The sequence below is a fragment of the Colias croceus genome, chromosome 20 (genome assembly GCF_905220415.1).
Source record: "Colias croceus chromosome 20, ilColCroc2.1".
Classification (NCBI taxonomy): domain Eukaryota; kingdom Metazoa; phylum Arthropoda; class Insecta; order Lepidoptera; family Pieridae; genus Colias; species Colias croceus.
In genome coordinates, this window is record NC_059556.1 from 2120154 (window position 1) to 2133127 (window position 12974).

Consider the following 12974-nt stretch of genomic DNA (forward strand, 5'->3'; position numbering starts at 1 on the left):
CGTTTCGGGTACCCAATCCGTGCCTACCCATGTGCCTCTCGCAGTTCGTATTATTCGAGCCCACCTTGGCGTTGAGATCTCCCAAGACAATTACTATGTCCTGCTTGCGAATAGACTTGAAGGTTGCTTCGAGTGCATTATAGAAATTGTCTTTGTTTTCTTCAGATGCCAGGTTTGTAGGAGCATAGCACTGTACTATGGTTAGTTTTCGGACTTTGGTGTTAAAACGAGCTGTCAAGATTCTGTCTGAGACTGGTTTCCAATCCAGTAGGCTTTTCTTAGCGACATCAGAAAGAAGTAGACCTACGCCATTCTCATGTACATCATCTTCATTTTCCTTGCCAGAATAGAGGAATGTAAGGCCTCTAGAGGTTCTAATCTCCCCAAACCCATTTCTTCGTACTTCGCTAAGACCAAGTATTTGAAGATTATACCTGAGCATTTCCGCTTCCACTTGTGCCAAACGGCTATCCTCACTTAGTGTACGTACGTTCCAAAAAGCAATTCGAGTCCGGGTTTTCATGCCAAAGGTCGTTGTTCGTAAATCGGTCCGGTTTTGTACTGTTTCAGTTTCGAAAATCATGAAGTTTTCGGATAAGCAGGTGATTAGCCCACTATATCCTAGTCCGCTGGTGGGATTGCCACCTTAAAGCCTGCAGACGGGCTCGGTTTAGTTTCGGGTATCCTCCCTGGTGAGTGATTCTGAGTTATAGGCGCAGAATTCGCCTTTCGCCCTGCATCTTGTTAGCAACTACGACTTTTTAAGGCGGATCACGCGGCGGCGTGGTCGTAGCAGGTCCCAGGGTGGACGACGGGGACGTCGATGACTCGGACTGGGTGAGGCTCTGCTAAGAAATAGTGTCCCGCCAAAAACACAGCAGATAGATACATGGTAATTTGATGGTAATGCTACGCTCACCACGTGGCATTTCCAAAACCTTTCCTCACCTTCCCACCCCATTGTTGTTTATTTTTATGTTCTATTCAGGGTTATGTCCTTTTGTTTCTTGACAAATATATTCTCCTTTCTTTAGTTTAATGAATCAATAGAGGCGCTCAGTAAGAATACAAATTCCGTTAAGGAAGTTAGCACATTTTTGCAGAGTTACGCACAGGCTACGAGTTCAATGCGAACCTGTCATTGTTAGAATATAAGCTTTATATTTTTTAGGAACTATTTAATCCATCCAATACTATCTTATCCCTATGAAAATACAATTCGGCTTCTCTTGCGTGCAATTCGTGTTATGGCTTGATTATTGTTACATATTCAGTTCCTATTTCAGTCGTATCATATTTTGATGTCTTCAAACAAATACCCTATGTCTTTCTTACCTTGTTTCTTACTTCATCTTATATCTCTATACCAAATATCATCAAAATTAACTTATTCTGATTTAGTCGGGGTGCGAAATCATAATACGTAGGATTTAGTTTCATATAAGGTGCACGCATTTATAATATTACTAGCTTTCCGGCCGCGGCTTCGCACGCTTTGTCTTAAACCTAATAAATTATATACTAATACTTTCCTCTTGAATCACTCTCTTTATTAAAAACAGAGAAAACGTATCTGTTAAAAAGAGAGACAGAGAAAGTGACTTTGTTTTATACTATGTAGTGAAAAGTATATTATGAAAAGTAAATAAGGAAGTATAATTTAGGATTGTACCGAAAAGATCTCGACAATTTCACCAGTATCAGAACGCCCCAAATTTGCAAAGGTTCAAATGCACAAGCAAACAGTCAATCAAATAACGCAGTGATTAATATCTAGGGTTGCTGAAGACAGGCGCAATCAGCCGTGTTGAAATATCGAGATTTCTGGTTATAAATACTTGGTTTAACAGGGTCTGTAAGTGTATATGTGTGTATTATGATGGGTTACGTACGTTGGGATGTAAATAAAATTTTGTCAATTTTTTTTTGCAAATAATTAGGTCATACCAATTTAAGGTAAATTTTGTATATAATATTTGTGTATCTGTCAATTGTTGATTGCTAAACAATTTCTTTTTAAACTTGCATTATCACATTTCAAACAAAAAAAGCTTTATACTCAATTTTGTTTATAAATAAACTAAATTCTTATAAGAATCATCGATATATTAAATATTTATAGAAATAGGAATGTAATTAATATATATCCACTTTTAGATACACTTTTTTCCTCTATCTTAAGTGTTAAAATTCCTATAATGCTTTAGGCATCGTTTTAGGTATAAATAATCTAAATGAGAAACAAAAGACGTCAACGAGTCGTATTTCAATTAATCATTAACTCTGCCTATTTATTGGGACGCGAAATTGAAATTTACGACGTGTCCAAATTTTATTGCGTTTCTTTAATAGGCGATTGACCTCCAACGTGGAACCACGTGGTTGTGTTTCTGGGCTTTTATGGGACATTTATTTGGCACATATACAGACAAAGTATCTTTTAATTTTATTAGGAAACTGGTTCATATGATAGCCGTTCCCCTAAGATAATTATAGGCTTGAATTAGTAACAAAAAATATGTATAATGCATTAGGTACGAATAATTATTTTTTAACAAAAATCTATACCGCTTTCAAATTGTGAGCACTAGACAAATTTAATTGGGACCAACTGGAAGGCACGTGCTTTCAAATAGATAGAATCTTTTTTTTCGAAGTCGGTTAAAAATACAAAATCGCATCTTGTCATATATTGAACGCGTCATTTTGCAAATACATATGCATCTCACAAGCTCAAAGCTGACTATATTAGGCAGGTATTTACATAATATTTGTACTCTAAAGATTTCATATTGCCAAAATTCATGCTAATACGCTTCGGGGAACATGGCGAAGCTAATTGACCATACTTTGTTAACAGGAGTCTAAACATGCCTGCGTTGAACTGTAGGCCTGGTGCAGACGGGACGCTGCGTTTTATTTTTTGGGGTTCTTAAATATATGTGTGAGGGATCGATAGTTGTACAAGTGATCTTTATTTATGTACCTTTAGTGAAGAAGGAAGTTCTCATTTTTTTACATTATATATTTGAAATTATCTCAACGTGGAGCCATCTGAAGTATATAAATATAATAAAAAAAAAATATAAAATTGTTTTATTAAGTTAAGGATGCTACTCATAACACTAAACACTTAAAATAATAGTGGAGTGGTTCAGACAATAGTTAACAATATGCTGATACGCTTGTAAACGTAATTATACTTAATGCATTGAATTAGTAAATCACAGATTTTCAATTACTTCAGCAACAACTCTAATAAGTGGACCGTGGACGTAAGGGACGTTCAAAAAGTGCAGACAAACCTTAAAATAATTAAAGAAATAAGTTGCCAATATGCACCCGCCCTTTCGAACCAATAATAAATTAACATAAGTCGTGAAGGTGCCGTATTTGAGCCGTAATCATGACTGATTGTTTCAAAAATCCTACCTGCAAAAACATTAAGACGAATTTGGCTAACTCAATGTGACGAAAGCTAATAACTTGAAAAAAGCTGCTGTAATTTTTTAAGTGTTATTTTTTCTTACTAGATTTTCGTTAAATTTTTAAGGAAATTTCCAATGATTGGAAATAATTTGGTGGCCACAAATGCTCAATTTTATTTACTTACTTACGTATATTTTGACCAGTTTGACCAGTTATGGTCACAGTTAGAACAAATCTTATGACACTTCTTAGTAATAATTTATCTTTTCATTTATATTATAGTCCTTAGAAATATATAAACATACAAAAACACAAAACATAACCTTCCTTAGTCAGTAAAAATTTTGCACGTTTTACAGAGCAAGCGCCACAACTAACATCCTGAGTACATGAATCTTAAGTGCTCAAATGATTAAGATGTAAATGTATTGAATAACACAAAGAACACACATTTCTAGACGGGCACGATTAATTCGATATTCATAAGGTCTCCAGGCGATGGAAACGTGATAATAAATTATGTGCAATAACTCTATTTAAATTGACGATTTATAAAATCAGGCGTGTGGCACTTCTTATAATATTACTAGCGGTCCGCCCCGGCTTCGCCCGTGGTAGGTACCTACATGTTTAAACTATCCTATCTCTCAAGCTGGATCGAACTGCACATGGTGTGCGAATTTTATTATGATCGGTTAAGTGGTTTAGGAGTCCATTGAGGACAAACATTGTGACACGAGATTTATATATATTAAGATTTTGTACGTTTGTATTTTGTAGGTAGTTTCTTAAGTAATAGGAAAGACAGATATAGGCTAAACTCTTGCTAAACTACAATGATCAACTGTATAAAGAATTTCTTCGTTAGGAACCAAGGCAATATGACGTCATTACATAATATAATATGCTGCTATACATACTTAGCTGCTATTCTACTACCACGTTTTGTTTTTTGATTTTCACAAAACACCTGATACAGTTTAAGTTTCCTCAATCCATCTCTATCTACAAAAACAAATCTATCCCTTCTTGCAATAGATCACTCATCACATCAGTGATATCTGAATATCAATTCGAACACCATTAAGCATAATGAATCAACGAAAGGTCCTATAATTATTGGCACACTTGACCCCATATGGATGAAATTTCCCTAGAAATCGCCTAATTAAAACCTAGGACACACCTTTCTAAGAACGTCTAGATGGCTAGATGATATCATTGTATGAGGCCTGTGTGGTCTGGCACACCTACATGATATATGAAGACAAACTTAATTAGTAGGAGTCTGTATATAGCATTGTTAGGTGTGGGTCACGGGAGTAAATCAAATGATGGAAGATCGTTTGGTTGGACTAGTTTTTACTTTTTATGGGTCAGGGCAGTAAAAGAATAACGTACGTTTGTCCTACGTATAGGTGATAATCCTCGTAAGAATTTATTTTAATAAATTGAACTATACATTTTCGTATTGTGCTAAAAAGTCTGTTATATTTTACCAGCAAAATTCATTAAGCTCAATCGAAACAAATGGCCTATTCATAAAATTTTCATAAGAAAAGAAAGGATATAACGAAGCATGCAATTTTAACATATTCTTTTTCTCCGTTGATAAGTTACTCTATATGTAGACTGAAGCCTTAACTAGGATCATTTCAAAAATAAACTCCCCAACCAAGCGTTCTATAAAATGAATCACATTTTTAATGCATTAAGCGTACTAATTAGTGTAAACAAGCCCTCAACAAAAAGGTCATACTTGATATTGATTCGGAATAACCACGCACCAGTCGAGCGAAAGCGTAAACAATTTAATAAAATAAAGCAATATTTAACGATGAAATAATACGACACGCTCACGATATGTGATATCACATCAGTGATATCTGAATATCAATTCGAACACCATTAAGCATAATGAATCAACGAAAGGTCCTATAATTGGCACACTTGACCCCATATGGATGGAATTTCCCTAGAAATCGCCTAATTAAAACCTAGGACACACCTTTCTAAGAACGTCTAGATGGCTAGATGATATCATGGTATGAGGCCTGTGTGGTCTGGCACACCTACATGATATATGAAGACAAACTTAATTAGTAGGAGTCTGTATATAGCATTGTTAGGTGTGGGTCACGGGAGTAAATCAAATGATGGAAGATCGTTTGGTTGGACTAGTTTTTACTTTTTATGGGTCAGGGCAGTAAAAGAATAACGTACGTTTGTCCTACGTATAGGTGATAATCCTCGTAAGAATTTATTTTAATAAATTGAACTATACATTTTCGTATTGTGCTAAAAAGTCTGTTATATTTTACCAGCAAAATTCATTAAGCTCAATCGAAACAAATGGCCTATTCATAAAATTTTCATAAGAAAAGAAAGGATATAACGAAGCATGCAATTTTAACATATTCTTTTTCTCCGTTGATAAGTTACTCTATATGTAGACTGAAGCCTTAACTAGGCTGATTTCAAAAATAAACTCTACAACCAAGCGTTCTATAAAATGAATAACATTTTTAATGCATTAAGCGTACTAATTAGTGTAAACAAGCCCTCAACAAAAAGGTCAAACTTGATATTGATTCGGAATAACCACGCACCAGTCGAGCGAAAGCGTAAACAATTTAATAAAATAAAGCAATATTTAACGATGAAATAATACGACACGCTCACGATATGTGCGTACGCGCATTTTGCTATGGATCACCCTGTATCGTAATTGATATGGCTCGCCTGGGCGGCGCTAGTTAAGATGTCAGTGTTTTTTGTTTTAGTTATGGGTACACTTTATTTAGTGGATATGATTATTGTTGCTAAGGTAAGGATTGTGAGGTGGTCGAAGTTCAACCGTTTCACTGTAAAAACTCACGCCGCGACAAAATATATGATCTTGAGATCTGCATTTTAGTATGTAATCAATGATATAATATTTTGTATTGGGAAATATTGAGTCAACACAACGACAGAAAAAGCGAAAATATTAAGGATTCATTTTGGGTGTATAACATACGATTAGGTAGATTATATTTATTTGCATAACAACTTCTATGCATCAAAATAAAACATTCTAATTTCTAACAAATATTTGATATTGACTTGGCTGATTAGATTTTACATTTACAAATTGGTCTTATCTATTATCACTTTTTTGTTAAACAATGTAACCCGATTATTGCTCAATACTTCTCATCCATCATATTACTAAGCAATTTCACCAATTTATTAATAATAGCTACCACCTTAATCGTAGGCATAAGTGGCACCATCTTACATAAGCACTTAACTCCTACTGATGTTTTTTATATGCTCCATACAGACTAATCGTAACAACCATGATCATAGCTCATAAATCGTTGACACATAGCCGATGTCGTAGTTGCGTAGGCGCATAGCATAAAAATATTGTGTGACCACAACCGTGTAATAGTTTAATTTTCTCAATCGACTCTTTATTGTGTTTAACGTCAGATAAAATTTATTGTGATTGGTTTGCTGCTGTTTTTAGTTTTTTTATATTTTATATTTATTATTTGCGATGGTATATAATGAGGAGTGACAATGAAAAATGGATGGTTGTGTCGATGTTTTGTCTTCGATATTCTAGATTATCTAGGTGTGGAGTGATGGTGCGAAATTATGTCAATTATAGACAAAGTTGTTAACAGCTTTTTGGTTAAAGTAAAGAAAATATGATATACCGAACAAAAAGGCTTAGAAAAACTGTAACATGCTTGTTAACATACTAATAATAAATGAGATTTAACTTAGTCATTGTCATTTCTATAACAAAGACAAATCTAACGATTCATCATAACTTGAAATTAAGATAAAAAATAAATGGCATGTGTCGCTCGAGATGATGTACGGATTCTAATAATATATCATGAAAAGTTACGTTAGAATTAAGAACTATGAAACATGCTACGTAGTACTTTTTGATGTGTACTACATTTAATATATTATATGTGTTAACGTATTAAAATATTCGTTTAGTATCATATTTTGTTAAAATAAGGAAATGATTATAAATGTCAAGTCAAAACTATGTGCAATCACATTTATAACTTTATAATTATCCTCTGTCTTCTTAAATCAAACATCCTGTAATTATCCAATCCTTATCTTAACCTCATAAACGTAAAAAGGGTAATACATATGTCATTTTTACTCAATTAACAATATCCAATACTTTCACACGATTATTTACGACCAAAACATCATGTCGTACATCATTTTACATCAATTTCAGTCATTTAAGCGATTATTAAGACATGCGTGCGGATAAACTGTTCGTGATGGCAGCACCGATGCAATTTTTGCCAATTTTTCACAAGTGGCAACAATTTATCGCCTCGTAACGGTGGATTTCCTCGCATTGACAGATTTGATGCATGTTATTGCGGTTAAGCGGTGGCAGGATGGTTCGTTTGATGTATTGGTGTTCTGGTTATGTGAATGTGGTGGTTATGATGTATTGGGTATAAGATCGTTTTAGAGGTTCTAGAATGTTCTGGAAGATTGAATGTGTTCAGACAAATACAGGCTGGTATCACAACCAACGCTCACTAGCACGATGTGATAGCGATTCGTATTTAAAAACATTTAAAGCATCAGTTACTCACTACTGTAAGAAAGGGAACATTTAACTTAACTGTATTAGGAGACATGACCCAAAACAAGGTCCTGTTGTATCCAACGGAGAAGTGCATATCGAGATTTTATGACCCAACAAACAAATAAAATAACCATCAATATACAATATAGAGTATTGAATTTAAAAGTCAAATGTTAGTGCGTTTTTATCGACGACATCAAGTGGCGCCGCGTGAGGATCTTAGTTTAATGTAAATGTAGGCACTTGTTCTAGCAGATCATATTTTACGTATTGACAAATGGGTCATGAAATTTTTATATGAATATCGAATAGTTGTGACTCGTATTTAAATGGAAATTGACAATTACTACCTATACAATTTATGAAAATGATACGGAACCAAAAACATTTTTTTATTTGCATTCCCTTTCTTTCAATGAATGCTGAAACGTTTAGATTTTGTTTGGCTATTCTAGTTCCTTAAACGTTTTCCGAATGTTAATTTTCTCTCACATAGAGCACCTCATTACATAAGTCTAATCTATGACTACGGTTTGATTATTCTTAATGTCTGATAACGTTTATGATTACGACAACTTCAGTAGTTGTAATAAACTAACCATCTCTTAATATATCGTAACATTCATCACGTACGCGTTCAAAGCGTCTACGATCACTACAAATTAAATAGTAACTATTTTTGAAGTTAACTAGTAAGTAGTAGTATAACTAACTAATCATATAGGTGTCGTGAGATTACAAGTAATTCTTTCACCCAGGGCCGCTGTAATCGCGCGCGTGCCACCCGGAAGTGGCTTAGCCGATACGCTGGGGTTATCTTTGAGGAATGGTGCTCTCCAGCAGATAGTAGCCTCGTTTAGTATTAAAATGCGGTACATTATTCAAGCGGTATCGCGTCGTGAGTGTACAGGTGGTGCTCTCTATGGGAATACTGTTTGCTGTGGGATATAAGTTGGTTTGTTGGTTAATATGGATGGTCAGGGATATGTATAGATCTTGATAAAATATGGCTAACTAGGTTTCCGCCCGCGGCTTGGCTCGCGCAGTCAAAGAAAAACCCGAATAGTTCCCGTTCCCGTGGGATTTCCGGGATAAAAAGTAGCCTATGATAGATCCTTTCTCGGGTATCAAAATATCTCTATACCAAATTTCATGCAAATTGGTACAGTAGTTTAGGCGTGATTGAGTAACAGACAGACAGAGTTACTTTCGCATTTATAATATTAGTATGGATGATTAGGCTTATTGTCAATAAGTTGATCTTGCTAAGGTTTGCTCTTTCTTGCTCATACGTGTTAAAGGAAACGAACATACTATAACAATGTCAAACCATGTCATCCAACTTAAAATAAACATAATAACTGCCTGCGTTACTTTTAGGAATGACGAAAGTTAAAGCTCATACATACAATAAAATCGTTCAGTAAATCTACAGATAGTTAGTTGATATTTCTTTCAGTAACAGAAACACTCTTTACGAATTCAAAAGAGTCGTAACATCTAAATTTCAATACATAATACTATTCACAATATCACTAACCACAAATAAATCAACGTACACTGACAATAACAATTCTAGTATCCAGACACAAAATCAGTTAGACACATGTAACGCCAGCGCGGTAGGCCTAGGTACAGGCAACAGATCACAAGTACTAAACGACTACAAGTCTGTAAACAAGGAAATGCCTCAAGCCGCCATTTATCAAGTAGCAGGGATTTTGCCTCGTATCTATGCAAGATTTCCCCACTTAAAAAAAAAAAAAAAAAGGGATTTTGCCTCAAAAAAGGTGTTATAATAGTATTATTTATGGTAACTTTGGTGTCCTAAAAGAGGCTGTTTTCTATTATGGTTCGCTTATTTTTGTTGAATGTGATCATGTCACAATTTGTTTAGAAATCTACAGATGATTTTTGACAACGGCAGGTATGTATTTATAGAAACCAAGTTGAACTTTTTAGCAATCATTTCCATCAACTTTCAACTTTGTTTGATAAATGTCATCCCTCATAATTATGTTATGGTCAATATGCGATATTAATTAACGCCAAAGTTAAAGTTAGAAAATAGCAATCAATCTTTACAACATATCAAGTCTTCCAGATTTCATCTCATATTCCATCACATCATTCTGCCAAAAAACCCGAAGGATTTAATCGTCGAAATAAACAGGAAAAGTAAACGTAAATACCCTCTCTGGTATCATAAACCACTCCATTACGGACTTATAAATTTGTCACTCAAAACTGGATTTCCAGAGTTTTTGACTGCATTGGACTGCAGTTTCCGTAAACATTGCTAAATCTATCTCACAAGCTATGCAGTACGCGACACGGTCGACGCCCACGTCGGGAATCGGGATGTACGGCGTGCGCGTGCGTCGTGTTCGGTGTTAACCGTCGCATGTGCTTAGATGTGCTCTAATGTTGGATTAGAATTGTACAATGAACTTGTTTGTGGCATGAGGGCTGTTAATAATTTGCTTGCGAAGATGTGGAACTTTATTTTGCAGGAAATATCTTTGGGACTGTTCATTTGATATGGAATAGATAGTTTGCTTGGTCTGGGAAGATGTGGAAACTTTTTTATGTAGGAAGAACTTCGAGAAGTGTATTTGATGGATAGCTTTGTCGTGGTTCAATACTTTTTTCTTTGTAATATATTATTTATGTTTTTAGTCTTTATTTGTCCCGATAAAATCTGCATTAGCGTACCCTATAATTTCTTTCTTACATAGCCTATATTGATTTGAATTTCCTAACTAATACTAAACTTTTAAAGCATTAGCAATTATTTTATCGTTGTTGGGTATTGGCATCCCTATTTCAAAAACACCCATACTTTCGCATTCCAGGCTATTAAAATTAGATCGTATATGTGGGTTGGAAAATAATATATGAGGGAAATAAGTAAACGACATCGCATGGACATCTAGATCGCATGCGTGTAGCATGCTTGGAGGTGTCTAAGTGTTAGATTAGATTTATAGATTGAGCTTTATCCGACTTTGGATAAAGATAATTTATATCAAGTTTTATAGGAGTGGGAAAATGAGCTTGATTAATCAAAAAATGTATTGTATTTTTATAGAGAATTAATTAGTATTTTTTTTAATTAAAATATTAAATAGGTGGTACATGATGATTTATAATGTAACGAACCAAACGTTTTTTTCTGCACTATTTGTTCTAAATTTGGCTTAGTTACGAGCCTAACTAACTAAGCCTACTTTGTCATGGAAAATTCTAATGCCGATGCGATGGCATCACACCTTTTATAATAATGATAATCCTATAAAAGCCTTATTATAAAATATTTATAAACCTTGTTAAAATTTTAGCATAATCCCATACTTAGATAGTTAATTTACATATATTTTGTAGTTACTAACACTATAAAGAAGTAATTAGTATGTTTGTTTGTAAACAGTCCTGGAAACTACCTACCTACCTAGTTTTGATGTTTTTTTTTATAATTATAATAATTTAATGATATTAAATTTACGCAAGAGAAGCCAAATGATACACAGTTGTAATTTGTGTTATGCTAAATCTTTATCTACTAATCTATTGCTTTTAATATTAATTCATATTTAATCTCATTATTTATGATTATGCTTTAGGCTTTAAAACCTGTTTAGTGGTTTACTTTACAGAAAGGTTTATAGCAATTCTAGTTACTTAGTAGTAATATTTTTTATGATTTCAATTTAAATCATTTTATAAATACCAGTTTTATATTATACTCCATGACGCAAATATGTATCGAAGCGAAATATAGAGTATATCATAGTGAGGAATGTTTCTATATTCTTCTATTTTACAAAAATAGAGGTATTGTTTAACTGAATTTCTGTTGAATGCGCGACAACTTCATTCGTTTTTGCATTGAACTTTATGGTGAATTATAAGTATTGCGTATTTGTCTGATTCAGACAATCTGTCGCCGTCCCCGGAGAATAAAATGATAACAGCAAAAACACAACTTTTCAGGAGAAATAAAAAACCGATAATTGTCTATAACTCGCAAAGCAATAGACGTAGAGATATAAAAAAAGGCACAGTGGAAGCTAATTTTTTAACCTTTTATTATGTTTCAAAATATTTTTAATAACTTTAAGAGAACTGAAGATAATTAAAATTTAAAAAGTTAGTAGCATTTGACTGAAATGTAAATTTACTAATACACACTTATCATTTTATTCTCGTTTATATTGGACATATGCATTAATGGATAATATCCAATGAACTTTTATTCTGGGTTTTTTTTTTAAACAATATTAGAGTAATCAACTATTATTACATAAAAAATGAAGACACTAAAAAATAATTAAAATCAGTCTTCCTGATCTACATCGTGATCATAATGTACATGATCATACGAATGGCGCCAAAACATATTTTTACGAGAATAAAATGATAATAGGCGTTCGTCATTATTTCGCCGTTTCTTTTTTCCGAGAATATTATTGTAAAAGTTATTACCACATAAAGAGTGAAGAAACTTTTTCACTATCATATTACTATCTTTTTTTTCTAGTACGAATATGTTCTGGGAAAAAGCAGTGAATACAATTGTAATATCCTATAACTTTGTGGATAACAGGAGAAAAAATACAAAAAAAATTGTATAGATGTATTAAGCTACGTAGGCTTCAAATATCGCATAACAATAAAACTATGCTAATGGCGATTATCATTTTATTCTCCGGGGACGGCGCTGTGTGCCTAGTGCGAGTTTTCATCGAGTACGAAACGTTACTATCGCGTTTGCGTCACAGCGAAATTTGTATGGGGAATCAAAGCTTCCCCATACGTCCGCTAGGGGCGCTGTTCGATTTCCCATACTAATTCGGCTGTGACGCAAACGCGATAGTAACGTTTCGTACTCGATGAAAACTCGCACTAGGCACACTGGTGT

The 12974-nt window shown here is 34.0% G+C and overlaps 1 protein-coding gene across 1 annotated transcript in view; it reads left to right on the plus strand.

Moving 5' to 3' along the window:
- LOC123700824 (calcium uptake protein 3, mitochondrial) overlaps positions 1-12974 on the plus strand; it is a 74979-nt gene that overhangs the window by 24320 nt on the left and 37685 nt on the right. The gene's annotated exons all lie outside the window — the stretch shown is intronic.